This window comes from Cibotium barometz, chromosome 4 (assembly GCF_041138505.1).
Source record: "Cibotium barometz isolate CiBa-2024 chromosome 4, ASM4113850v1, whole genome shotgun sequence".
In the NCBI taxonomy this organism is placed as follows: Eukaryota; Viridiplantae; Streptophyta; class Polypodiopsida; order Cyatheales; family Cibotiaceae; genus Cibotium; species Cibotium barometz.
The window spans coordinates 41,342,401-41,354,299 of record NC_141049.1 but is presented as its reverse complement, the minus strand read 5'-3'; positions in this window follow the sequence as shown (position 1 = coordinate 41,354,299).

Sequence of the window (11,899 nt, the reverse complement as noted above, 5' to 3'; positions counted from 1 at the left end):
TTTCATTCAGTCTCCATGATGTGTGTCATCTCTAATGATGATCACATATGGGTTTTCATCTCCATTCCATGTAGAAAATCACTCATCTTGTCCATTGTTGTGATTAGATGCACCAAATCATTGTACAAGGAATCTTGGAATATGCATTTAATTACGCTCTCTATGACATGTCTCATGTTAAATAGGTGTCCATCCTTTATTGTATTCCCTTGTGGATACATAGTTTTGATTAGGAAGCCTTGCCTATCCTTATTTCACAATATGGGTACCAAATTTTGTTTGGGCATTAATTAATAAGATTGTGCCAGGGCAACCTTTGGGTCCAAAACCTTAGGTAAAAAAACCTTAGAGCTACGTGATTCTCTCTCTCTCTCTCTCTCTCTCTCTCTCTCTCTCTCTCTCTCTCTCTCTCTCTCTCTCTCTCTCTCTCTCTCTCTCTCTCGTGCAGATGATCTCTTTCTCGTGCATGTGATGCATAGTTCTCTTTCTCTTTCTTGTGCATGTGATGCATAGTTCTCTCTCTCTCTCTCTCTCTCTCTCTCTCTCTCTCTCTCTCTCTCTCTCCATAGGAGAAACTGTGTAAAGCGGAAGGGAGAGGCGGACATTCATGGTCGTCACTCGGTGCCTGCTTGTTTGGGCTTAAGACCTTAGGTAAGCCCAAGGTCTTAAAACTAATTAACCAGCCCGTTCTTAGGGGTTGGTTAATTAATTAATAGAGTGAATAGTGAATACTATATATTTCATTATGCTTTTTTCTACAGTTCTTTGCCTAGTTTCTAGGAACACCACAATACTATATATTTCATTATGCTTCTTTCTGCACTTCTTTCCCTAGTGTCTAGGAACACCACAATAGTTGCAACTCCCCAACCTTTGTTGCTCACCTTGTTTGCCTAGGGTCTAGGAACACCAAAATAGTTGTAACTCCCAACCTTTCTTGTTGACTTTTTCTACCGTACTTCTTTAACTTGTGTCTAGGGACACCACACATAGTATCTATTTCATTATGCTTTTTTCTACACTTCTTTGTGTAGGAACACCCCAATAGTTGCGACTCCCCATCTTTTTGCTAACCTTCTTTGCCTAGGGTCTATGGACACCACAATAGTTGCATTTCCCTAGCCTTTCTTGTTAGCTTTGGACTTACCTCTACCTCACCTAAATCCTCTACCTACGTCTACTTTTTTGGCTTTGCTGGTATTTTGACCTTGTTGTGTGGACTTGCTTTAAATTTGCTATCGAAATTTGCCTACCATAATGGGAATGTTTTCCATGATGTGCTTGCAATGTCATATCATGCCATTTGTTTATATAGAATGACCATCAAAGCCATGGGGTCTAACAAAACATGCAAAGTGATCTCACTAATGTATGTTCACATCAAGTAAACTAACAGTCATAAACCCCATGATCTCGCTGATGTATGTACACATCAAGCAAACTAATAGTCATAAACCCCATGACCCACTACTCTATTGCATGTATGCCATTCATGGGTTCTCATGTGATATTATCATCAAACTACATAATGAAAATAAGTTGTCTACATGCATAATTATACACAATTGAAAAGTAGACATTACTAGATTGAGCTATTGATGGTCAAACCGGTGGGTTTTGGCTTACATTTCCAATAAATCCATCCAAGCTCTTGAGACATGTTAATCACCCTTAAAGGGAAGCTTGACTGTTCTATCTTATATGAAGCATCATCAAATGTAAATCACCCTTAAAGGGAAATTTGATTGTTCTAACGTGTGAAGCGTCATCAAATGTAAATCACCCTCCTTAAAGGGAAATTTGATTGTTCTAACATGTGAAGCGTCATCAAATGTAAATCAACCCAAGTCTTAATAGGTAAAGGGAACACTTCCATGTCTCTTCCTTGTAGGAGACAATGACCTCAATAATAAAAGTGTGAAAATAATATTATTGAACACACAAATAGTTCTACACTTGTAGTGAAACCTATAAGGCAATGACCTTAATAGAGAATGCATTAAAATAATATTATTAAGTGCACAAATAGTTATGCTCTTAGTGCAACATGTATAAACAAATTTAGTGCGTAAATACATCACATTTGTAAACTAGTCTAGCAATAGGTAAAAAAATTTAAGTATGACTTTAATCATTCATTTGATTTTGATCTTTTCTACACATGAGTTTAAGTACTCATTTGAGTTTCATTTTTTTAAAACAAGAGTTCAAGCCCAATGATGAGAAAATACTATAGAAAATTAGTGTTTAAGTAAAAAAGAAACATCGGCCTAAGTCATTGAAGGCTCGAGCATTAAACTGGGAGAAATGGGTACTTGCAAGTTGAACATAAAAAGGCATGAAGTGTTTAGGAAGACAAATCAAAGTGGACATTTAGGGGGGACTCACAAATGTATGAACAAAATAATCCCTTTTTAACATGGAAAAAGGACATTGGGCTAGTCGACTTTTTTTGACTTCAAACAACACTAGATGGATGATGGTCTAGTAATCAAGTTTCATCAAAATTTTGTCCGACATGACTGTCCAAAAAGTTGAGCAAAAGTGGGGCAAGAGAGAATTAAACTACATAGACTTTTGCCACTCAAAGCAAATGTGATCATCGCACTTGGCCCACAACCTTTTTTTATTTAGATTACTTAGGACAAATTTATCTTTGTGCACTTGTTCTCCCTTTGTGAAATGGTGACAGACACATCCATTGTTGAGGAGTCTTTTTCTACACAGTGGGATTTTCCTTCTCATGTCAATGGTGGACACTTTTGAGTCAATGGTGGATGCTTTTGAGTCAATGGTGGACGCTTTTGAGTCAAGCCTTAGTCCTACCAAAACATGCTAATTATTTAGATGTTTAGAAAAGCTGGGTTCACCCTTAAAGGTTTTCAGGAAGATTTCTTTGAAGACATAACAGAATTCAGTTTTACTTTTACTTATCCTTGACATCAAGTGGGTTTAAGTTTTTTCCACGAGGTGGACTGCCCCCACGGGTGTGCCACGTGTTAACCCATAGATTTATCCTTAGTTATTTACCATTTATAGACCGAATAAGTCATGAGAGTTCAAGCGACATACTGAATGTATATGTCATTTTGTACCACACTTGTTAACATCTTAAGGCGCAAAGCGCATTGTTATGTATTCACTTATTCATTCATTCAGAGGAGTAATAATATACACAATCACTAATGGTTTGCCGATTACATGTTCTTTATTTCTTTAATTGATTGTACTGTTATCTTTAATGTTTTGTATCCGTGATGCTTTAATATGTGTAATTGTATTCGTTGGCTTTTTTGCCAACACTTTGGCAATCCTACTATATACGATTTTCATTTGAGTCTCTTGGTTCTGATTGTTTGTTAGCATGTTCTTTTTCATGCATGGATCTCTCACTAGTTGAGCGATTACCTCTCCCAGCGAAGCAGATAATTGTGTCTAGCCTTTTAGAGACTAGCAATGTCAATATCATCTGTCACAATATTATGGTTGTAGATGCCTATGCACTCTCATACGTTGGTCACTCTCCTACTGAATTCATCGCCATCCAATTAGCTAGTCATTGGGGTATCATTGATCGCACATTGAATTCAAAACCATTCATTTTTCAAATGGGTCAAGTTATTACTGCCATCAATTTTTACACTGTATTCCCTGTGCCATGTGGTTTGATGATTTTGGTCAGTTTTTTTCTTTACTGAGTGGCATGCATGTGCTCTTTAATCTGGATACTAAATAGGAACTGGAAGATCTAGAAACTCTCTTGAACGAGCATGGGTATGATTCCTGACGACCTGCAGCTCGCATGACCGACTAGGCGCAACAGATCCGGATACTCATGTCACCAATTTTGAAAATATCTGGTGTGCAAATGGTATGCCACCCATAGTTTCCATAGTTACCAAGCGCAATGCTTTCAGCGGCACTTTTGATGGTAAAGTAACCAATTGGCATGCTCAATATGGTCCCAACCATTTTCTTAATTTTGAGGCCCTTCAAGATGATTTCCTTCATCATCAATTCCAGAAGGATAAAAACTCTTCTCAAGTGCTAGATAGGCTTCATCGGTTGGAAGAGAAGCGGTTTCCTGTGGAGGATTATGCGGCCCATTTTTGTACTCTTCAAAGTCAGGTGGATCCTGTGAATTGGGCTATTAGGGGGAATGGTTTGTTTGTGGATTGCACAAGAAGCTAAAACCAGCTGTCACTTCGGTGGATCTTACGGTCAAGGGCTTTGATTCATTGATGGAAGTCACCCAACGTGCTGAGCATAGTTTGTCAAGTCGCACGTTTAAGAAGGGAAAGCATAAGTCCAACTCAGATTCTTTGGATGATCGCCAAGAGGCAGATGACACTTCGAATGTGGACTTAAATTTGGATTTGGATGCAGATTCCAAGCACCAAAACCAAAAGCAGTGGAACCAAAAGCCAGATAAGGAAGTCGATGAGTGATGAACGACTATTGGTAGTATTGGCAAAGCTTGCGGGATATCACAAGGCTTATAGCTTGTGTAATACTAGTTGATCATTTTATACCAAGCTTACGACTCGCATGATGCCGAAACAATGGGCATCTCTTGTATATCCCTGCATCCTAAAGGTCTCGAAGTTGCTGATGTGTATACATAATTCTTTCATGTTGTGGATTGCGCCAATCTTTTAAGATTGCAGGCACATTTATAATATATCTCTCCACAGGTGTGAGAATAGGAATACATATGAATGAGGTGTGATGGGATGTGAATATGGGTAGATGCTCGAGTGGATGAGATGTGATGAGGATAAATGAGGAAAGATGTGATGAGATAAAAAATGATGTGATTGGATGAGAATAGGAATACATATGAATTGGATGTGATTGGATGAGAATAGGAATAGATATGAATTGGATGTGATTGGATGAGATTGGATGAGAATAGGAATACATATGAATTGGATGTGATTGGATGAGATTGGATGAGAATAGGAATACATATGAATTGGATGTGATTGGATGAGAATAGGAATACATATGAATTGGATATGGATTAAGTAATGTGGACAGATGTGGAACATTCCCAAGAGCGAGAAGGAGATGTATACTCGGGCCTATAAAATGAAGCAATCAACCATGGTATGAACTATACAACTAGATATTTTAGTTTTTTTTTAAATATTTTTTCTTATATCTTTTTGCATTATGATTTCTATTGTGAAGCCGAGAAGTCTACATGACCAATCACATGTTCAAGAAGGCAAGGGCAAAGGTAATGATTGATGAATATGAAAAGGATAATGATGGATGATGAAGATGAAGAGGATGATGATGATGAAGGGAAAAAAATTCCAAAGAAGGATGAAACAAAGGAAAAGAAAATAGGAAAGGTAGTACAGGAAGAGGATGACTTTGATATCTCTACATTAGAATATGATGAAAGCAATTTTGATAATAACACTCGCAAGCTCAAGGCAACCCCAAAAGTTGAAGAAGTGGGTCATGCAGGGCACTCTTTTACTTGTGTTTATTGGTATTATTATTACATTGTTTGGATACTAACATAGATTAAGTTATGGATCCAGATAAGCTTGGCAAGAGGTGAAGTGCCAAATGCACCATTATGACAATGTCATAATAATCCACCTAGCCTGGGTGTTTTGACCCCAATCTAAATGCATTTTCTAGGAATGATTTTACTCATTATAACGATGATGTAATGTATATGTGTGGTGCATGCACTTACAAAATGTACGCTTTATAGGAGTGTCTCATCGTACAGCCATGAGAGTAGTCCTCTACTTTCCGAGCGAACATCAAAATACTAGTTCCTCTACCATTATAGAAGCCTCGGTGCTAACAAGTGTAATAATCAATTGTGACCACATGTGAAAGGATTGTTAAGGTGTGTCTTTTATATCTTGTAATGATAGTTAATGTGTAACTCTAGTCAACATCGTGTGGCGGGACATGATTCTACAAAGATGAGGTAATTTTTTGGGGATCCTTTGAAGATATGCCATGCAATTCTGAACCGGGAGTGTCCACATGAGTTAGTACATGTCTTTGTTTCAAAAGGTCAAAGAGGGAGACATGACCTTTAGTGTTAAAAGGTATTAATACAAGCACAACGTGTGACTGTATTGTAGTGAGGTTACCCACACAGGATGTTCTATTTATTGGCTACCCCAATGACATTGTCCCACCATGGAATCTCTGTACATGTGAGTAATGAGATGATTTTCCCTTCATTAAGACCTTGTGTTGTTATGTATATGTTATGTGTATATCATTCTTACATTTTTGTGTATTTCATTTTGATGCCATGTAAATGGAGAGGAGCCTACATTGCTTCAGATTTGTGAGACCATCTTAGATGACAATGGCTCTATTATTGTCATCGGTACTATGTCATCAGTATTATGTATCAAGTGGCAATCATTAAAGCGTAGGCCAAGCACTTTGGCTTCTCCTTAGACTCCCTGGTTAATGTGCGATGTACAGCACAAATTGGAAAGGTGTTTGGACAAGAGGTAAGTAACATTAACCATAGAGGTTGCCATTGAGCATCACTTTTTACTACAAAAAATCATATCATACTCTTGTATCGATACATACCCTCGTTGCTGCTACCTTCACGAGCATAATTAGACAAAACCATACACAACCTTTCTCACTTGATTATATCATTGATCCTTGCAACATGATGCATTGGGGAGGACAAACACCCAGATGGGACAACATGGTGAGGTATGGAGCAAACATTTTGTGCTCCAAAATAAGGGTGTTACATTTTTTTTATGAAATTAAGAGAGATGTTTTCTTTACAGGTGGATATCAGCGTGGATATGACTTTTGGGATAGCCTGTTGAAGCATCATGTAAAAAAGGGCAAGTGATAGTAGAGCTTTATGCTGGATGTGGAGATTGTGCTATGGTAGCACAAAAATTAGGCATGAACATTGTTTGTATTGATCCCTAAGAGGACGTTGTGGAGGATGTCTTGATAAAGATTTCATTGTAGTGTAGTAAACATATTTATTTGTGAATATTCAAGTGACTGGGTTTAGCAAGTATTTATGATTGTGTCATAATCTTATTTTTCATATTAAAAAAGAGAGAAAGAGGGCGAGAGCAACATATGTTGGGGTTTTACAATAAGATATCATTCACAGTTGCAAACGATGTTTATGTACAACATGTCATACAAAGCAATAAAGTATTGATATTTTTTGTATTGTGTGGATGAATAAGGTAGCGAAAAGTTTGTAGACTTGAGGATCTGTACGCAAAACATGAGTTACGTGTACTGTGTTGAGAAATGAGAAGGAAATATAGAGAGAGTGAGCAAAAAGAGAGAGAGAGAGAGAGAGAGAGAGAGAGAGAGAGAGAGAGAGAGAGAGAGAGAGAGCAAAGAGAAGGGTAGAGAGAGAGATAGGGAGGATAGAGAGTGAGCAAAGAGAAGGACAAAGAGAGAGAGAGAGAGAGAGAGAGAGAGAGAGAGAGAGAGAGCAAAGAGAAGGGTGGAGAAAGAGAGACATGGAGAAGATAGAGAGAGTTAGCAAAGAGAATGATAGAGAGAGTGAGACAGGGAGAGTACAGAGAGAGTTACCAAAGAGAGAGAAGGATAGAGAGAGTGAGCAAAGAGAAGGAGAGAGAGAGAGAGAGAGAGAGAGAGAGAGAGGGGGGGGAGGATAGAGAGAGTGAGTAAAGAGAAGGATAGAGTGAGTGAGATAGGGAGGATACACAGAGTGAGAAAAGAGAAGGATAGAGAGAGTGAGAGGGGGAGGATATAGAGAGTTAGCAAAGAGAGAGAAGGATAGAGTTAGCGAGGGAGGATAGAGTGAGTGAGTAAAGAGAAGGATAGAGAGAGTGGGATAGGAAGGACAAAGAGTGAGCAAAGAAATTGATAGAGAGAGAGAGAGAGAGGAGGAGGAGGGAATAGAGAGCGAGAGAGAGAAGGAGAATAAGAGGTAAGAGAAGGATAGAGAGAGAGAGAGAGAGAGAGGGATGGTAGATAGAGAGAGTGAGCAAAGAGACAGATAAGAATGTTGGTTGGTGGTGGAGGGGGCTAGGCTGGGTTGGGCGGTGGAGGACGAAGATGGCGGTGGCAATAGATAGAGAGAGATTGTTCAAGTAGAGAGAGAGAGAGAGAGGGCAACCAAAAAAATATCCCTCCAAAGCTTCCTCAAAAATCACACTCATAATCATAGAATCTAAATAACCCATACGACACCTCAATCGGTACCCTCGTATGGTGTGTGCGCGACACCTCAATAAGTGATCCTTGCACGAGCATGGCACCTTATTCGGTACCCTAATACTCATCACCTACTCTCATCAGCAAATAAATATGTTAGGTGACATGTAATGAAACATAAACAATAGAAATCATATTCCATTTAGAAATACTTCATGTGGTAAGTCCCATACTGCTAGAACATACTGCACATAAGTATCTCTATTAGGAATAAGGCCAGAGATATGTATGCATCAAGATTTCTCACCTAGGATTAGTCCTCGTGTCCCATACCATGGAGACTAATTCATAAAGTAAAGTTCAAGATGGAAGGGCCAGTTCTCTCAAGAAGATCTACTCTAATGCATAAAATCTCTTCTCTTTAAGCTAAGAAAATTTGAAGTAATCACATTTCACTAAATGCAGTTATTGTTATTTACAAAACTTCTAGAGAACAAATGAAGTAATGAAAATGTATTCAATATAACTGTTAAATTAGGCTTTAAAATGTGTTAGGTTTTCCTAAGAAAGTTAGCAATAAAATATTGTATAGGTTCAATATGAAATAACAATGATTAACATGTATCGTTCAAAGGATTTATGCGTAGATCCTTGTTTATTCATTTTCGAACTCAATTGTTTGGATTCGTGATAGTAAATGATTCAATATGCATTTCATTCCACATGTAGAGAATACATATTAGTCATCAAAATATCATAACTATTCTCAATTCGAATTTACTAGAGTCTACCCTTTATGCCTCAAATAAAGTCTAAAACCCAAAATTTCTCTATATATATAGGGAAACAAATATCATAGAAATATATATAAACAATTATAAAGAGAAAGATGGAAAGTCTCTTGGTCACTCGGTATGAATTTTCAAAGATGGTCGATGCCGTGACCCATGACTCTCTTGTTGAAGAGGATTCTAGCTGCGCAAGTTAATAATGCAATGACATTTACTAATAAAGAATGATCAACAATATCATGAAATGGCAGTTTAAAAAGAATACTCATCAAGACTGATAGATAAATACTCAAATGAAATAGATGTGTTTAAAATGAAGCCAAGTTATGAATGTGTGGCCTATAAGTGTTCCTAAGGGCCAAGTGGAGTGGTCAATCGAAGACTAATTAGCTATACAATATTGCGTAATATGACAACTCGATGGAATATTAACTCTCAACCAAAACTTCTTGCCGAGTTAGCTTAATACACAAAAAGTAAATTTGTCGAGTAGAAATCAATATAGTATTCAAAACAGAAAGACTATCCTTGAATTAAGGGCACATGCTTTTCTACACACAAGAGTTAAATAGCATAAACTAAAATTTGGATGTATCTCAACCTTAAATCGCTACTTGACATCATAAAATAAAATGTAAACTGATTTATTAATATGAAGGTAGGAGAGAATTACTTTAAATTGATGAGTTGTTTGCTACAAAAATGAAATTTGAAATTGATAAAAATGTTAACAATAGCAAATTGAATAGTAAATTTTACAATCCTCCAATAATACGCATGTGATCAAATATAAACACTTTCTTGGGTAGTAACTTAGATTTAGGGTAGTAGAAACAGATAAGGAATTCTTCATCAAACACTATTGGATCATCTTCTACGCTATATCCCCGAATGATATGTAGATGCTCCGTGATCTGACAAAAGCAAATATTAGGAGTGAACACTTTGGTGTTACCGACGAGCGATAGGTATCATAACGAAGCATTCTTCGTGATCGCGTATCCAAAATTTTGACCATTCGTCGTTTTTTTATTGTTAAAAAATTACAGTAGTTGTTGCTGAAATAAATTGGCATTTCGTTCGGGTTAATAAGCTAATCAAGAACACTCGACCATAAGTCATAGAAGTTTTGAGGGTGGATAAGGGTCATGTGGGGATGTCTAAGTCATAGTCCTATAGACAAATGTTTTTTGGCAATTAGAACTTCCTATTTTTCGGATAAAGAATCCATAATGATTTCCACTTTTGTTGGTGTCACGTCTATTCTTTTGTCTCAATTGTGAGCTTAATAGGAAACTCTTTTGGCTTGATGTTAGATTATACAATGTAAAAGGGAAATAGACTAAATAACTTTCAATACATCCACAATTTAAACATGATTTATACATACAATAATGGATGACTACTATCAATCTAGTAGCTTTGATTAAATTGGTAAAATGAAGAAATAAATTTAATTATTTCACTGAAATTGTTTTAACTATAAAAATTTAAAATCCTATAAGTAACTAGATTAAGGTCAAAAGACATTTATGATTAATTATGAGCATGGTCAATGATCAAGATAGTATCGAGAGGGTTTCCAGTTTGGTAGGAATCTATTCTTTAGTGTGTATTATAACTAAAAGTCTCTTTTATTAAGAATTTAACGGTCATCACAAATAGAGGTCAACAATAAGGAGTAAAAGTATTTAATTATAGATCTCTTTTGTTGAAGATGGTTTGGAATCTAATTAAGCTTTTTTTGGGACCAATATATATATATATATCAATCAAAAAGCTTTACAACTTGTCAACATTACATCAGCTTATTTTTCATTATTCAAACCCTATTTAGCAAACTACAAATCAGATCCCATCTATCGTCCTCAAATACAAAGGAAGATATCTGATATCCAAGCTAAATGCAGGCTTCAACCATAGCTTTAGTGGTGCATCCTCTGGGTGACTGTTTTTCCAGAACATCCCCTTTCTTGGACCAAATTTTTCTTGTAGGTTTTAGGCTTTCAATAAAGGCAACAAATGTGTAGTCTATATGCTTCACCTTCATGTATACCATCTCTTGGTCTATGGTCCATACTTAGCTGGTTTAGACTTCAGGTTTAGCTTTGAGAGGCCGTGAAAAAAGATAAACCAGTCAACTAGGCAAAGCCCATTATGAGTGAAGGTCTCTCCCAAAAGTAAGGGTCAAGTGATGGTTGTCTGTAGGGCCTGAATCATCTTTATCAACTCCTCCATATTCAGTTTATTAGCCAAACATATGGACCAACACATACATATACACTTATGCAACAACCCTGTTACATCAATTCTTGTGTCACAAGTCTTTTGAAATACAAGCCTTATGCAACAACCCTGTTACATCAATTCTTGTGTCACAAGTCTTTTGAAATACAAGCCTTATGCAACAACCCTGTTACATCAATTCTTGTGTCACAAGCCTTTTGAAATAAAATACAGTTCCTGGAGTTCCAAATCTCCCACAAACAACAAAATCTGATTATGTTAAAAATCAGGTCAACATGTCCATCATTAGTTGTCCATCTTACTAATAGCTAGTCCCCCCATTGACCTTCTACCCTTGTGTGCTATAAATCCATTTTGCAATCTTAGTCCAAGTACTCCTAATGGCAGGGCAGTCCCAAAAAGCATGCTTTCCATCCTCCAAAGCAGTTCTACATCTAAGACAACAACCACTACTAATTTCAGTCTCCCATATTACCTTCCATTTCTTTCTCCAACTACTAGAACTCCAGCTTACTCTCCAAATTTTATTGCAATAGATTACATTATCCTCACTCTTTCTCAATGTCTTGTACAAATCCTTAGTTGCCAGTTCAAACCCATTGAACCAAACTCAATCCTTTATCTAGCAAGAATCATCCACAACTCTGGAGGTCCATCCCTTTTTTACCACCTCCAATGCATGTCTAACAAGC